The sequence below is a fragment of the Geotrypetes seraphini genome, chromosome 1 (assembly GCF_902459505.1).
Source record: "Geotrypetes seraphini chromosome 1, aGeoSer1.1, whole genome shotgun sequence".
NCBI lineage: Eukaryota > Metazoa > Chordata > Amphibia > Gymnophiona > Dermophiidae > Geotrypetes > Geotrypetes seraphini.
Genome location: NC_047084.1, coordinates 195,545,692 through 195,563,415, shown reverse-complemented (window position 1 = coordinate 195,563,415; position 17,724 = coordinate 195,545,692). Strand labels below are relative to the sequence as shown.

Here is a 17,724-nt window from a genome sequence, read left to right as displayed (position 1 = left end):
ACTTAAGGTTTGTTCTGTTACGTCCCTTCTGGATTCCATACGCTAGGTGTTCAATCCCAACCTGCAGTCCAGGTGTTGCAGAAATCTACATCTTTCTGAACACATGCTGCCCTCCCCCCCCCCTGCTGTGAGCCACCTTCGGGAAGTACCCGGGGTCCCTTCCTATGGAGTTGGCTGGCCGGTGACCCTGTCGCAGGTTTCTAGTACAGGCTGTGTGTGTCTGGACTAACCCACCTGGGTTTCAAGGTGCAGGCTGCTTTTCCTGTCCCCGACCACCTGGATCTGTGGGGGTGGAGGGTGTAGTCGGTCTCTGGCTGTCAATCCGAAGATCTTTAATTCCAGTAAATTTGGAACTATTGGAGGAAGAAAGTCCTTTTCTCCACTGAGCTGCTTTAAAAACGCTGACAGGTAAAGGCACTACAGTGACTGAGTACCTCCCATTTTATTTCCTATGGGAACTAGAGAGCTGCACGGGGACGACGGGAATCCCGCGGGACCCGCGGGCATCCCGCGGGTTCCCCCTTTGGGTCACGGGGATCCCTCCCTCCCTCCGATGTCAGCGCTGACGTCGGGAAGACTTCCGTTTGGCTCTGTGCTGCAGGCAGTGCAGGTAAGGAGGAGAGTAGCCTCGCGGTTCGAGTGGCTACCAAGGGAGGGGGCGGTCCGCCCCGCCACACCCCGCACCGGTTGCAGCAAAGCCGGCCAGGTCCCCTTACTTTTGTGGCACTTCCCCGACCGACCGACAACAGCCCCGGTCCGACAATCCTCCCTGCCCTGTAGCCGCGAATCTAAATTATCTTCTTACAGCAGCTGTAATAAGGTAATTTAGATTCGCAGTTAAGGGCAGGGAGGTTTGTCGGACCGGGGCTGTTGTCAGTCGGTCGGGGAAGTGCCACAAAAGTAAGGGGACCTGGCCGGCTGTGCTGCACCCGGGGCGGTAGAGAAGGAGTGGGGAGAAGGATGCTGAAAGGCCATGGGGAAGACGGGAGGAGGGGGGGAAGGACTCTGAAAGCACTTGAAGACAGAGGAGGGAAAAGGACGCTGAAAGCACATGGGGAATACAAAGGGGTGGAGAAGGACGCTGAAAGGCCATGGGAAGGGCGGGGGGGGGGAAGGACTCTGAAAGCACTTGTGGAAGACAGAGGGGGGAGAAGGATGCTGAAAGCACATGGGGTGGAGAAGGACGCTGAAAGGACATGGGGAAGACGGGGGGGTGGAGAAGGACGCTGAAAGGCCATGGGGAAGACAGAGGGAGAAGGACGCTGAAAGGACATGGGGAAGCAGAGGGGGGAGAAGGACGCTGACAGGACATGGGGAAGATGGGGGGAGAAGGACGCTGAAAGGAAATGGGGAAGAGAGAGTAGGGAGAAGACGCTGGCAGGGAAGAAGACAGATGCCAGACTATGGGGGGAGCGGGGAGAAGAAGATGGGTGCCAAACCAATTTGGAAGGGGGAAGAAAGGGAGAGGCACAGTAACAGAGCAAATGGAAGATGCAGAAGGAAGAGAGACAGTGGATGGAAGGAATTGAATGAGAACATGAGGAAAGCAGAAACCAGGCAACAAAGGTAGGAAAAGAATTATATTTCATTTTTTTTTATTTTGCTTCAGGATAAAGTAGTATATTAGTTGTGTTGATAAAAATTTATAAACATTAGAGGCTCTGGTAGAAACCCATTTGCAAAGTATGTATTCTTCCCAATTAATATTTTCAAATTAATAAAGTCTTTTTGCTTATTTGTAAATGGGTTTCTACCAGAGCCTTTAATTCAGTAGCATAATTAAATGAAATAACTATTTCTGAAGTTTATATGGATGGGCGGGGACGGAGGGGATTCCTCGCGGGGACGGGTGGGGACGGAGGGGATTGCTCGCGGGGATGGGTGGGGACGGAGGGATTCCTCACGGGGACGGGTGGGATTTCTGTCCCCGCGCAACTCTCTAATGGGAACTTAAGGGGTGGCTTGCAACTTGCTTTAAACTCCATTTTTCACAGTTTCTGAGGGTAGGGTTCAGGTTCCTACTTCCCCAGACCCCAAATAGCAATTTTTTATTTTTGGAATTTGTTTTTTTGCCATTTTTGGTGCAAATTCATGATGGCAGCCATCTTGGATCTTAAAATAGATATTTTTTTTCTAATTTCTATTTCTGCTTCAACCCCCTCAATTTGACTAAAAATCGATTGGAATGAACTCCTATCCCCTAATCCAGGGGTAGGCAATGCCGGTCCTCGAGAGCAACAGGCAGGTCAGATTTTCAAGATAGCCACAATAAATATGTATGAGATAGATTTGCATGCACTGCCTCCTTGAGATGCAAATCTATCTCATACATATTCATTGTGGATATCCTGAAAACCTGACCTGCCTGTGGCTCTTGAGGACCGGAATTGCCTACCCCTGCCCTAATCTATTGGATGTGGACATTGATTTTGCCGGATAGGCGATTTTTGAAATGTGTGCTGTAGCGCACTGGGGGCGGGAGTTTAGGCCTCCGCCTCCTGTGTCCTCTTGAGTTAGGTCTGTCCCTACTGAAGAAAATCTCACCCAGGGGCTATTCTGGAGTCTGGCACAGTTCACCTGCATTCCAAGTCTAGGGACTGTTTTCATACACCGCATGTACCTCAACAGTGCCCTGTCATGGTTGCAGAGTGGGCCTTTTATTTGACTCCTCTGAATGGCATATCCTTAGACCCAGCTCGTTTAACACAGCTAGCAGGCACATTGGGTGTGTTTTTGGGTTTGTTTGTTTGTTTTTTCCAGTCTATGGTATCTATGGCGAAGCTTTCGGAGCTCTCATCTGGCCGTACCATATTTTGATTGCAGTTGTTGCCATGCAGATTTTTTTCTTCTGTCTCCTTCCACTGTATTTAATTTGGATCTGGCTGATGTCTTTGCTGAGACTGGTCTCCTTGGCATCCCTGAGCACCTGGATTTGGAGGTGCTGATCCTTTTTCACATTTTTAGCAGGCTTCTGTCCACCTTATTATGGCTGATGTTCTGAAAGAGCTCTATTTGGATTTTCCAGGATTCGATCCTGGTCCCTTCTCCTGTGCCTTTCCATTCTGTCCAAAACTCAGAAGTCTGGTTCCAGAACAATGATTCCTGGACAGCTTTTTCCAATCTGCTAAAGCTATGTCTAAGCTTTATTTCCTGAATCCTGCTTTTTGGCAAGTCTGAACAGCCTGAGGTGGATTCTGCTGTGGCGCAGGTTCAACCCTGTGTAGTGATGGGGGGGTGAAGTTCAGGACTCAAGATCGTGAGAGGCTGTTGTGATACAAAATATTCATTTTTTTTTTTTTTTTTTTTTAGCTTCCTCAGTAGAAGTGGTGGTGGCCATTTCATTTATGGCACATGCCTGTCATTCCAGCCTGCGTCCTCTCTGGTAGTGCATGCCTGTCCTCCGCTGGTTCAGGTTGGTGTGGCTGTGGTGCCAGGTGACCTTTATGATCTCATTTGAGACATAACATAGTCTGCTGTTGCAGAGTCTGAGCACCAAACTCTTTGGATTTGTCTTTGGATGAGGACGGTGCCTCAATCTCCTTCAGCAGTTGTCCTTTCAAGGGCCGGATTATTGTCGGTATAGCTTAGGACAGGGGTGTCCAATGTCGGTCCTCGAGGGCCGCAATCCAGTCGGGTTTTCAGGATTTCCCCAATGAATATGCATGAGATCTATTAGCATACAATGAAAGCAGTGCATGCAAATAGATCTCATGAATATTCATTGGGGAAATCTTGAAAACCCGACTGGACTGCGGCCCTCGAGGACTGACACTGGACACCCCTGGCTTAGGATGATCTCTTAGGTGTTATGAACGCCACCCTACGTTTCCCTGACCATTTGGGAGGAGATCATAGTTCTCTTCGTCCCTCCTGCAGGTGTCGAGGATATTCTGATTTTTCCTCCTAGACATTCCCAGGGCTTATGCCTCTGTTACCACGGTTCCAATTCCAGGCGTCCTTGGGATCCTGTGTAGTGGCTTCGACACACGCACACACAAAAAGCGCTTATGTTGCTGGGGCGGGCATGGCATCCTCACTCGCAGGCTTGACTTCTGCTGTTTTGTCATGAGTGGATTCGACTTTCATCGACACTTGTTCATTCTACTTTGCCTGCCTCTGGCTTGGTTTCTGGACTCGAGTTCAGGGACTGCAATATTCTGCAGCACCTCTTAGTCTTCAGGATGCTTGAATTTGTTTCAGTCCATGAATGGGGGCTTAGGTGTATGCTCCTTTTATCCCAGGACAAGCAGGCAGCATATTCTTGTCTGATGGGTGACGGCACCGACGGAGCCCCGGTACGGACAATTTTAGAGTGATTGCACTCTAAGAACTTGGAAAGTTTTAGCAGACCGCACCGCGCACTCGCGAGTGTCTTCCCGCCCGACGGAGGCGTGCGGTCCCCAGTTTCTTAGTTTCCGCGGAGCTAAGAAGACGCGTTCTTTTCAACGGCCGTTGAAAAGATCTTTTTTCGCCTTCCCGCTCGCGAAAATTTTGTGAGGAAGAGTATCTTCCTTTTATTATTTTTTATAAGTTTTTCTTTAGTAAAAAAAAAAAAAAAAACAACTTTATTTTTTTCTCTCGGGTTCACCCCGGCGGGGCCTGTTGCCATCATCAAAGCCTCGGCTTTCGATTTGGCAGAGGCCGTCTTTACTTTCATGCCCCCTCAACCAGGGTTCAAGAAGTGCCAGCGGTGTGCACGGCCCATTTCTCTGACCGATCCGCACAATTGGTGCTTACAGTGCCTGGGTCCGGATCATAGGGCTTCCACCTGCACCCGTTGTGCAACTTTAAAGAAAAGAACGTTGAAAAATAGACAAATTCAACAGAAATTACTTTTCGGTGCTGACATGGCTGATTCTGCGGCATCGACACCGCGCTGGCGTCGCACCAGTCAGGTAAGCCGGCTAAGAAGCCTTCCCCGCTGGAGCGCCCTCCGGTCGCTGTGGCAGCGAGTCCAGTCCTGCCAACCACGAGGCGCCCGCGCAAACGCTCCGCCCCCATAGAGGTGAGTGCCTCGTCCTCGGGCTCCTCATCCTCTGGGCGTCGAGCGGCACCACAGATACAGCAGAAAAAGAAAGCGGTACCGGTGCCTTCGCTGCACAAGCGAATTGTAGCCGTCCTCCAGGTGCAACTTAAAGAGCAGTTGCAGCAGCTCCTTCCTGCTCTATTGGCACCGAACCTTCCAGTTCCGGTCCGGTCTGAGCCACCGGTACCGATGGTGGGGCAGCCTCTATTGTCCGCTTCCACTCTATCGGTACCGGTCCATTCAGCTTCCTCGGCTTCCATGCCAGTCCTGGCACCAGAACCGAGAGCACATCAGGCTGTCCAAACTTCGGCACCCTTACAACCTTTAACTTCTCCCGGTACCACTTCTTTGAGGTCAGGAAAGTCGGTACGTAAATCCCGACACCTTGAACCCTCGACACCGGATTCTCTGGATCAAAGTTTTCAAATCAGAGATCCTGATCTGTGGGGCGACTCCAAAGAGCCTCTTCTCTCTGAGGGTGAGTGTTCATCTGGTGAAGAGGATCCTTCTGTTCAAGATCCATCCTCTAAACCGGACAATGCCTCCTTCACGTTTTTTCTGAAGGAGATGTGCGAGTCTCTTTCTATTCCCTTGGAGGCTGAGTCCAAGAAATCCAAAGCGTTCCTTGATGCACTGGACTTCAACCAGTCTCCAAGGGAATTTCTGAAGTTACCCTTCATGATATTCTAAGGGAGACTTTTTATAAAAATCTTGAGACTCCTTTAACTATTCCATGAGCTCCTCGTAAACTGGACTCCTTATATAAAGTTATCCCCATACCTGGATTTGATAAACCTCAGCTTCTACACGAGTCTCTATTGGTGGAATCTACTCTAAAAAAGTCTGCGGGAGCTAGTGTGTACACTTCAGTCCCTCCTGGCAGAGAGGGGAAGGCCATGGATAAATCTGGTAAGAGGTTATACCAAAATGCTATGTTGGCTAACCGGTCTGGTAATTATGCTTTTCATTTCTCTTTATTTGAAGCACCTCATTCAGAATCTGGCTTCTTTTGAGAAATGCCTACCTGACCGCAAGAGATCCGCTTTTCGCCAATGTTCTTCCTCTCTTCTCCAGCTTCGAAAGTTCATGGTACATTCTATATATGACACATTTGAACTTACCTCCAGAGCCACGGCCATGTCTGTTGCCATGCGTCGTCTAGCTTGGCTCAGGGTGTCGGAGCTTGATGTCAACCATCAAGATCGCCTGGCTAATGCCCCATGCCTAGGGGATGAGCTTTTTGGTGACTCCATGGACTCCACCACACAAAAGTTGTCCGCACATGAGACTCGCTGGGACACTCTTCTTAAAACCAAAAAGAAGACTCCACCTGTCCGGGCTTTTCGGCAGCAATCTGCTTATCAACGCTGCTATGTGGCTAGACCCTTACCACAGGTTCCTCAGCAGCCTAGGTGTCAGCGTCGGCAACAATGGCAACCCCCTAGGACACAACAGCAGCAACCGGTGAAACCTCCTCCACAACAGAAGTCTACCCAACCCTTTTGACTTCATTCTCCAGGGCATAGCCAGTGTTGTACCATCCGCCCATTTACCTCAATCCATAGGAAGATGTCTTTCTCTGTTCATCAGCCGTTGGGAGATCATCACCTCGGACCAGTGGGTCCTCAACATCATCCGCCACGGCTACTCTCTCAACTTTCAGACTCTTCCTACCCAAAGTCTGCCAAGAGTCTGCTTTGAACACTCCTCAGTCCTCCCTTCTTCTACAAGAAGTTCAATCCCTCCTTCTTCTGAACGCCATAGAGGAAGTTCCTCTAGATCAGAAGGGGCAAGGATTCTACTCCAGTTACTTTCTGGTCCCCAAAAAAACAGGCGATCTCAGACCCATTTTAGATCTTCGCGACCTCAACAAATGCTTGGTCAAAGAAAAGTTCAGAATGCTTTCTCTGGCCACTCTTTACCCTCTTCTCAATCAAGGCGACTGGCTATGCTCCCTCGATCTCAAAGAGGCATACACTCACATACCTGATCAGCTTCTTTGACTGGGTGACGAGGAAGCTGGATGCTGGTGAGTCCCTGGACATCGTCTACCTGGATTTCAGCAAAGCATTTGATAGCGTACCACAATGATATGTTAAGAAAGAGGGCATTACAATAATCAAGTTTCGAAATTACTAATGAATGGATTAATATTGTAATGGATTTAGGGGTCAGAAATTTGGATATTGATCTAATACGACGTAATTTAAAAAAGCAGTTTTTAACAGTAAGAGAAATATGATCATGGTAAGTGAATTTTTCATCAATTAGTACGCCAAGAATTTTAACTGAAGGAACTAGATTTAGTGTGGTATTAAGAATGAATGGATTTGACAAAGTTATATCATTTCTCCAAGTAAATAATACAGCTTTAGTCTTTATGTTAAGAGCTAATTTGTTTGTATTAATCAAGAATGAATTATTTCTAATTTGTGATTAATGGATTTGATTTCTTTATCACATTTGGGATCTAAAGGATGTATTAGTTGAACGTCATCTACATATGCAAAAGGGGTAAAACCTATGGATTGACAAATGCTTAACAATGGAGAAAGAAATATGTTAAACAGAAGAGGAGATAAGATGGATCCTTGAGGGATGCCAAATGTAGAAGAATAAATTTTGGACATTTCATTTTTAAATTTAACTGAGGAGGTGCGATCAGCGAGGTATGAGGTTAACCAATTTAGGACATTATCTGTTATGCCTATTGATTCTAGTCTTTGTAACAATAAGTTATGATCTATGGTGTCGAACGCTGCTGAGATATCTAAAGAGAACAAGATAACAGATTTGTGATGGTCTAAATGATATTGAATATTTGAAGTTAGCCCTATTAGAGAATATTCTGTGTTGTGAAATTTTCTAAACCCTGTTTGGTTTGGATGTAATGCATTAGTGCTCTCTATGAAATCAGAGAGTTGATTAAATATGAGTTTTTCTGTAAGTTTTCCCAAAAATGGCAGATTAGCTATTGGTCGATAATTAGTTGGATCATTTATGCTGATATTGTGATCTTTGATAGGAATGATGGTTGCGGTTTTCCAAAGGGGGGGAACGGTTGCTGTTAGACTCTTCTGAATTAGTGAATGAATGAATGGTCCAAAGTGTGAGATATATTTTTTTAAATAGTAAGGTGGGATGATCTCGGAACCAGAATTTTTTAGATTGATTTGTAGAAACAGAGATTCTATGTCTTTAATGGAAGGAATTTTGAAATTTGAGCATCTTGCTATAGGAACGGATTTGATTTGGTCTAGGTTAGCCATGTTACTATTTGTGCTTGAAGTAAAGGAGTTTCGAATATTGTTAATTTTTTGAATAAAGGTGTTTGAAAGATCTTGTGCTGTTAATGTAGAGTTATGAATAGTATTTTTTATTTTATTTTTTGAATCTATTGTTTTTAGAATATTGAATAGTGAAGAAGAATTTTTAGCTTTATCTATTTTGTTGGAGTAATATCTTTTTTGCATTATTGATTTTATCCTTATAAAATATAATATTGTCCTTATAAATTTGAAGATTTGTTTGAGTTTTGTTTTGTCTCCATTTTCGTTCTAATGAGTGTAGTTGATGTTTTATCATACAGAGTTCATTTGAGAACCAGGGATTTGAAAGTTTTCGGATTGAAATGGATTTTGTGGTTAGAGGGGCATTGTTATCTAAAAGAGATGACAAAGATTGATTCCAAGTAATTAAAAGGTTTTCTACGGAAATAGAATAGGGAGTAATAATAGATGAGTCAAGAAAAGAAGTAATGTCTGTTATCCAGTTTTGAGTTGTCTCGACTGGAAATAATTCTACTCCGTGTTCTATCCTGAGCAGAGTGAGAGCACAGCCCATGTTTTTTTTTTGTTGTTTTTTTTCTCTGGCATCATGAGTATTTTAGTTCTGAGGGCACTTTAAAGGTAGCCAAAACGGTCTAGGCTATATCCTATGGCACACGAATGGTAACAGATGCAGCTTTGGCCTTGGATCAAAGTAGCTGCAACAGCCTCTTTTTGTGGCACATACTTGTCATACCAAGATGCATGGGCTCAATTTGGCAGAGGACAAGCCTTTTCTTTAGTTTATGCTAGCAAGGGTGGATTATGTAGAGAGAGATAATGGTTTCTGCGGATGGGCAGACTAGATGAGCCATTTGGCCTTTATCTGCTGTCATGTTTCGCTACAAAATCAGTCATGAGCAAAGTCTCATTGAATGCTCTGGATCAGACAATGGGCAGGAAATTCCATTTTCAAAGCTACTCAGCAGGCTCCCTTTCAAGGGACAGATGTTCAGAAAAGGTCTGGATGATCTGATGGCCAGAGTGGCATATCACTGTCCAAAATATTTGCTGGACAGCACACCAGGAACCTCCTAGAGGTTCTGGGAAGTCTAATTTTTGTAATTCCAGACATTTTTGACAGTACTCGGGAGCAGTCTCGTTTACAAAAATTTCATCAGGGATCAAGACAGATTTACAGGACCTAGGTGAAGTCAGACCTCTTCAACCTCCAAGAAGGCACAATGACACCAGGGCTGAAAGTCTTCACCCTGACAATAGTTCTTGGTGTATGCAGAGGTTTTGGAGCATATCTAGTCAAATCACTGAATGCTGAAGATCATTCGGGGAGGGTTCAAGCTTGACTTGTCCATCCCTTAACAGACTGGTTTGTAAATCCCTAGTAGGGTGCCCAGAAGTCATACAGAGTCTTAGCAACCATACAGAGACTTGTAGAAATTCAAGCCATAGGCAGTACTGCCAGAAGAATCAGGCTCCAGCAGATACTCCATATACTTCAGTGCCTAAGAAAGGCTTGGAGGATTGGAGACCCATTCTGGAAATTACACGTGTCCAGTGAAGCCCTGAAGGTTTCTCATTGATACTGTGCAGTCCATCACCACAGTGGTGACTGGGCAATTTTAGCTTCCCTAGACTGATGGAAGCCTACCTGAACATTCCCATATTTCCAGAGCATAGATTTCCTTTGATTCCATGTGCTGGAGAGACATCGGTTCTTGGTACTTCCCATTGGTTTGGCAACAATGCCCTGCATGCTTATCAAGGTAATGGTTGTGGTATCAGTGCATCCATATCTGGACAACTGGCTGATCAGAGCTCCATCGTTTATTGGAAGGGGAACAAGCAGTGGCTCAAGTGGTTCAGGTCATGCAGAGCCTGGGACATGGCAGAAAGCTGTGTCTATCTTCCAGATGTAAGCAGACAGATCTGCACTCAAGATAACAGAAATGATGTCTATCTTCAAGTACTAGGCTCCATGGAAGCCACTATAGATATGGTCCCACAAAAGTACTCCCTTTAGATGACTACAGTTGACTCGGGAATCCCACCACAGTATGAGTTGGTGGCTTTGTCCACAATTATTACAAGGCATGCCCCTCAAATAACCAAATGTATTCCACGTATCGGCAAAGGTGCAAAGAGGAAACAAGAGATGGCATGGTTAAAGGGTGATATGAAAGGCTATTAGAGCCAAAAAACATCCTTTAAAGAATGGAAAAAGGATCCAAAATGAGAAAATAAGAATAAACACAAGCACTGGCAAATTAGATGCAAAGCACAGAAAGACAGCTAAGAGAGAATATGAAGAGAAAATTGCAAAAGAGGCAAAAACTCATAACTTTTAGGTACATCAGAAGAAGAAAATCTGTTAGTGAATCTGTAGGACTGTTGGATGATCAAGGAGCAAAAGGGGCACTCAGGGAGGATAAGGCCATAGTGGAGAGACTGAATTCTTTGCTTTGGTCTTTATGGAAGTAAATGTAAGATCTATTTGAACTGGAAATGGTTTTCAAGGGTGATGGCGGAGGAACTGAAAATTTTCAGTGAATCTGGAAGATGTACTAAGCCAAATCGACAAGTTAAAAAGTGATAAATCGTGGGGACAGGATGGTTTTAGTACCCTGGAAGAACAACTCAAATATGAAATTGCTGACCTGCTGTTAGTGATCTGTAACCTGTCGCTAAAATCTGTAGTACCTAAGATTAGAGGGCTCCAGGGGAGATCTGGAAAATTACAGACCAGTAAGCCTGACTTCAATGCTGGGCAAAATGATGGAAACGATTTAAAAAAAAAAAAATAATAATAATAATAAAATTGTGGAACATGTAGATAAACATGATTTAATGAGTCAGCATGGGTTCAGCCAAGGGAGATCTTACCTCACCAATTTGCTTGACTTCTTCTTTGAAAGTGTGAATAAACATGTGGATAGAGGTGAGCCAGTTGATATAGTGTATCTAGATTTTCAGAAAGCTTTTGATGAAGTTCCTCATGAGAGGCTGTTGAGAAAATTAGAGTCATGGGATAGGTGGCAAAGTTCAGTTGTGGACTAGGAATCTGTCATTGGATAGAAAACAGGGTAGGGTTAAATGGTAATTTTCCTCAATGGAGGAGGGTAAACGGTGGAGTACCACAAGGATCTGTACTGAGGACTGGTGCTATTTAACTTATTTATAAATGATCTGGAAATGGAACGACGAGTGAGGTGATTAAATTTGCAGATGGCACTAAACTGTTCAAAGTTGTTAAAACACATGCGGATTGGGAACATTGCAGGCAGACCTTAGGAAATTGTAAGGTTGGGCATCCATGTGGTAGATTAAATTTAATGTGGACAAATGCAAAAATGATGCACATGGGTAAGAATAACCCGAATCAGTTATTGGATGCTAGGGTCCACCTTGCCCAAGAAAAGGATCTGGATGTCATTGTAGACAATACGATGAAACCTTCTACCCAATGTGCGGCAGCAGCCAAAATAGCAAACAAGACACTAGGAATTTAAAAAAGGATTTTTAACAAGACTAAGAATGCTGTAATGCCCCTGTTAAGCTCCATGGTGCAGCCTTATCTGGAGTATTGCATTCAATTCTAGTCTCCTTATCTCAAAGATATAGTGGCGCTAGAAATAGTTCAAAGAAGAGCAACCAAGATGATAAAGGGGCTGGAACTCTTCTCGTATGAGGAAAGACTAAAACGGTTAGGGCTTTTCAGCTTGGAAAAGACAGCTGAGGGGAAATATGATTGAAGTCTACAGAATCCTGAGTGGAGTAGAACGGTAAAAGTGGATCAATTCACTCAGTCAAAAATTACAAAGACTAAGTTACAGGGAAACACTTTTAAAACCAATAGGAGAAAATATTTTTTCACTTGGAGAATGGTTAACTCTGGAACGCATTGCTAGAGGTTGTGGTAAGAGCGGATAGCGTAGCTGGTTTTAAGAAAGATTTGGACAATTTTCTGGAGGAACAATCCATAGTATGTTATTGAGAGGCATGGGGAAACCACTGCTTGCCCTGGATCGGTAGCATGGAATATTGTGGCAACTCCTTGTGTTTTGGCCAGGTACTAATGATCTGGATTGGCCATCGTGAGAACAGGCTACTGGGCTTGATGGACCATTGGTCTGAACCAGTAAGGTTATTCTTATGTTATGTTCTTATGTCAACCTAATGAGCTAGGGAGCCATTGCAATGGATACCCAGCCCAGAGGCAGTGGTCCACCTTCCAGAGAAAATTGTCCAACAGACTGGATCTTCAGGCCATTCGATTGGCTTTTCAGAAGCTGAAGAAATCTGGAAGGACAGATAGTCTGAGTCTTCTCAGACAGTGCTACAGTGGTGGCATATGTTGGTTGTCAAGGAGGCACCAGAAGTGCACAGTTGAGCGTGGAAACCCACTTATTCTGGTGGGCGGAGCTAAACCTGCAGGCAATTTCCATGGCGCATATAGAAGTGGACAATGTCCAGGCCAGTTTACCTCAGTAGGCAGACCTTGAACCTTGGAGAATGGACTTTATTTGCAGCAGCATTTCCAGTCCATCGTTCTTTGATGGGGTTGTCAACTTTCTATCTGTTGGCTATGGTGAGAAACAAGAAGGCACTTGGTTCTTCAGTCAAAGATCTGAGCCCAGAAGCAAAGGTCTAGACTAGCTGTGGCCAACGTATGAGCTTGTGTACGTGTTTTCCGCCATGGCCCATGATAGGACAAACACTTCACTGAATAGCAAGCCACCCAGGAACAGTGGTCCTCGTAGTGCCAGATTGGCCATGCAGGCAGTAGTATGAGGACCTAGTGTGTCTTCAGAGGGACCAGTCTCGGGGCCCAGTGGGCATAGAGGATCCAGATCACTTTGGTCTTATGTCATGGTCTCGAGCGTGCAGCATTGGAGTGCAAAGGATTCTCTGAAGTAGTTACTGCTACTCTATTCGAGAGATGTAGGTTTCTTGGCTCTTTCTTACACTAAGGCATGGGAGATGTTTCAACACTGGTGCCTGAAAGAGAATGTGGAGCCGTTTAGTACTCCAATTGTGGTAGTACTAGCTTTCCCTCCAGTGGGTCTCGACAAAGGCCCCACAGTGGCATTACTCGGGATCCAAGTAGGTGGACCTCTTGTACTTCAGAGTCTGTGGATGCAGAGCTCCCCTAAAGATTCCTAAAGGGAGCACTACGGCTTAGACCTTCGGTAAAACTCAATCCATCATGGAACCTTAACATGGTTTTGTAATGGCTGTCAGGCTTCTTGTGAGCCTATGTATCCTGGGATAAGGAGGGGCCTTAACCCTCCTAGTGCATTCCAGGATACACCAAAAAGTGAAAGGCCTGCCATTTTGAAAGGCAGGCCTGCTGGCAGGAGGGAGTGGACATCATTCCTGCCTGCCTTCCAACTTAAAGGTATGGGGGAAGGGGGGTTGGGGGTTGTACTAATGGGAGACTTCAATATGCCGGATGTAGACTGGAGCACACCTTCAGCAACAACCAGCGGAAGCAAGAGGCTATTAGCCTCCATAAGAGGAGCACGCCTCAATCAAATGGTAATGGAGCCCACTAGGGCCCAAACGATCCTTGACCTAGTACTCACCAATGGAGAAAGCGTCTCAGAAATCTTCGTGGGAGATAAGCTAGCCTCCAGCGATCACAACATGATATGGTTCCATCTGAGGAAAGGTTTCCATAGATCAAACACTAAAACAAAGGTACTCAACTTCCGAGGAACAGACTTTGCACGTATGGGAGTTTTCGTCCATCAGGCACTCCAGGACCAAACGGAGACAGAGAATGTGGAGGATATGTGGTCATCCCTGAAATCTGTCATACACGAGGCAACCTGCCGTTACATAAAATCATCACATAAACAGCGAAGAAAGGACAAACCCCAGTGGTTCACCGCAGAGATCTCACGTCTCGTTAAGGAGAAGAAAAACGCATTTGCTTCCTTCAAACGCACCGGGAAAAGCGAAGATCAACTGCTACACAGGATCAAGTCCACAGAGGTCAAAACGGCAGTCAGGGAGGCCAAACTTCGAGTGGAAGAAACTCTAGCAAACAACATTAAGAAAGGGGACAAATCCTTCTTCCGGTATATCAGTGACAGGAAAAAAAACACAGACGGGATAGTACGCCTGAAAAAAACAGACGGGAATTACGCAGAATCAGATCCCGAAAAAGCAGAAATACTAAATAAATACTTCAGCTCGGTCTTCACCTGTGAGGCGCCAGGGTCCGGCCCTCAATTGAAACCACAGTCAAACACAAAAGACCCGTTTCGGAATTTTAAATTCACACCCAGCGAGGTTTACTTTGAGCTAACAAAACTCAAGGTGGACAAAGCCATGGGACCGGACAATCTGCACCCCAGAGTGCTTAGGGAGTTAGGTGATGTCCTGGCAGAACCGTTAGCCGTACTATTCAATCTCTCACTGAGTACAGGGACAGTCCCCTTGGACTGGAAAACAGCTAACGTCGTTCCTCTACACAAAAAGGGTTGCAAGACAGAGGCTGCAAATTACAGACCGGTGAGTCTGACATCAATAGTATGCAAAATCATGGAAACACTGATCAAACGCCAGTTGGACACGGTCTTGAACGAAGGGAATCTACGGGACCCCAATCAACATGGATTCACCAAGGGTAGGTCCTGCCAATCAAACCTCATCAGCTTCTTTGACTGGGTAACAAAAAGACTGGACGAAGGAGATTCACTGGACATAGTGTACCTGGACTTCAGTAAAGCTTTTGACAGCGTCCCACACCACAGACTGTTAAACAAGATGAAATCAATGGGGTTAGGAGAGACTCTGACGGCATGGGTCAGAGATTGGCTGAGTGGCAGACGTCAGAGGGTGATGGTTAACGGTACTTTCTCTGGGACATCGGAGGTGACCAGCGGGGTGCCTCAGGGCTCGGTCTTGGGTCCGCTCCTCTTCAACATATTCATAGGAGATCTGACTCAAGGGCTTCAAGGTAAAGTAACATTATTCGCCGACGACGCCAAACTATGTAATATAGTAAGCGAGGGCAATTTACAAGATAGTATGGCGCAGGACCTGCGCACATTGGAATGCTGGTCCTCAACCTGGCAGCTGGGCTTCAATGCTGGAAAATGTAAGGTCATGCACCTAGGTAACAGAAACCCGTGCAGAACTTATACCTTGAACGGGGAGACCTTGACCAGGACTTCAGCGGAACGAGATTTGGGAGTAATCATTAGCGCAGACATGAAATCTGCCAATCAGGTGGAGAAGGCTTCCTCAAGGGCAAGGCAGATGCTGGGTTGCATCCGTAGAAGTTTTGTCAGCAGAAAGCCTGCTGTCATTATGCCATTGTACAGGGCCATGGTGAGACCTCATCTGGAATACTGCGTGCAATTCTGGAAGCCACACTACCGCAAAGACGTGCAGAGGGTCGAGTCGGTCCAAAGAATGGCCACCAGAATGGTCTCAGGGCTTAAAGGTCTCCCGTACGAAGCAAGACTAGACAAATTGCAGCTCTACACTCTAGAGGAGCGCAGGGAGAGGGGAGACATGATTGAGACGTTTAAATACGTCACCGGACGTATAGAAGTGGAAGATAACATCTTCCTTCTTAGAGGCCCCTCAACCACAAGAGGGCACCCGCTCAAACTCAGGGGCGGAAAATTTCACGGCGACACCAGGAAGTATTTCTTCACGGAGCGAGTGATTGATCGGTGGAACGGGCTTCCAGTGCAGGTGATCGAGGCCAGCAGTGTGCCAGATTTTAAGAATAAATGGGACGCCCATGTGGGATCCCTAAGAGGGTCAGGGCAAAACACTAGCTAATCTTAAGGGGAGGGTCTATAGTGGGCAGACTTGATGGGCCTTGGCCCTTTTCTGCCGTCATCTTTCTATGTTTCTATATAAGCTGTTGTTGTTTATTATTATTATTATTACCTAGCAATTACTCTTCTGAGTGAGTGCCAGGCTGAGCACCTCTCCCCACTCCCACCCCTACCCCCCTTTACCAACGATTCTCTGCACAAATAGCATGCATATAATTTGAATGCTATTATGCTGAGAATCGCCAGTAAAAAAAAAATAAAAATCGCTCCCACTATAGCCACTACATCAACCCATCAGATTTTACCAGTGAGGTTTGAGAATCCAGCCCTGAGTGAACAGAACCTGACCTTTTAATAATACCTGGGGAATACTGATCACTTGTCCAGGAATGAAAAAGTTTTTGGTAGTCAGTACCCATGTTTGGTTCATGCAATCCATAGCTCCAAGCTATTTTGTAAAATCTTACACTTAGATTTAGGTACAGTAAATACAGTGCTCCCCCATGAATTCGTAGTCAGAGGTTCGCGGTCCCGGTCATTCGCAGTATTTTCTGACCACAAACTGCCAACCAGGAGAGGGACAGCTGGAGAGGCAGGAGAGGGCAGCCGGAGGGCCAGTGAGTGAAGGAAATCACTCGCTTTATGCTCCGATCGCCTCGTCTATACTAATGTCAGGCCTCACCAATCAGGAGCTGCTTTGACACGCAGCTCCTGATTGGTAAGGCCCGACTTTAGTACAGGAAGAGGCGGTCGGAGCATACAGCGAGTGATTTCCTTCACTCACCAGCGCTCCGGCTGCACTCTCCTGCATCTCCCGCTGCCCTCTCCAGTCTCCCTTACGAAAAACCATACTCGTGGTTTTTCAAGATTTGCGGGGGTTCCTGGAACGGAACCCCCACGAATATTGGGGGAGTACTGTATTTCCCTGTTCCTGAAATACAGGGAAATAAGTCACTATCAGCATATTATTTAAATCTGTGGTTCCCAAACCTGTCCTGGGGGACCCCCAGCCAGTCAGGTTTTCAAGATATCCCTAATGAATATGCATGAGAGAGATTTGCATACCTGTCACTTAAATTATATGCAAATATGTCTTATGCATATTCATTAGGGATATCTTGAAAACCTGACTGGTTGGGGGTCCCCCAGGACAGGTTTGGGAACCACTGATTTAAATGATAATACAATTTATAAAATTAAATAAATTAATCTTATAGTGAAAAGTGCTCAGTGTTCTTTGCCTCCTGCACAGTTGGAACCGCTAAGAGAACAAATTTGGGACCATCATGCCACTTTTCCATCCCAACAGATGTATTATATTATGCTAGTTATATCACATAACACTACTAGTAAGCTTTATAAGGATTAGAAAACACTAATACCACTTATCTTTATACCTTGTTGACATTAGTAGTGTTGAAATCTGTGGTCCAGCAGGGTATATATATATATTTTTTTCTTTTTGTTTTGCTTCAAAGTGATTTGTGCTAAAGTGACTCGTGCTCATTAAGTGCAGATAGCGTGGCTGCTCCTCAAATACTACTAACACTTTAGAGGGCTCACAATCTATTATGGAGTGGAGGGTAAAGTGACTTGCCTGAGATCATAGAGT

The 17,724-nt window shown here is 45.5% G+C and overlaps 1 protein-coding gene across 2 annotated transcripts in view; it reads left to right on the top strand.

Moving 5' to 3' along the window:
* The window catches only part of ACSL1 (acyl-CoA synthetase long chain family member 1), a 227,055-nt gene that overhangs the window by 163,563 nt on the left and 45,768 nt on the right, over nt 1–17,724 (top strand). The gene's annotated exons all lie outside the window — the stretch shown is intronic.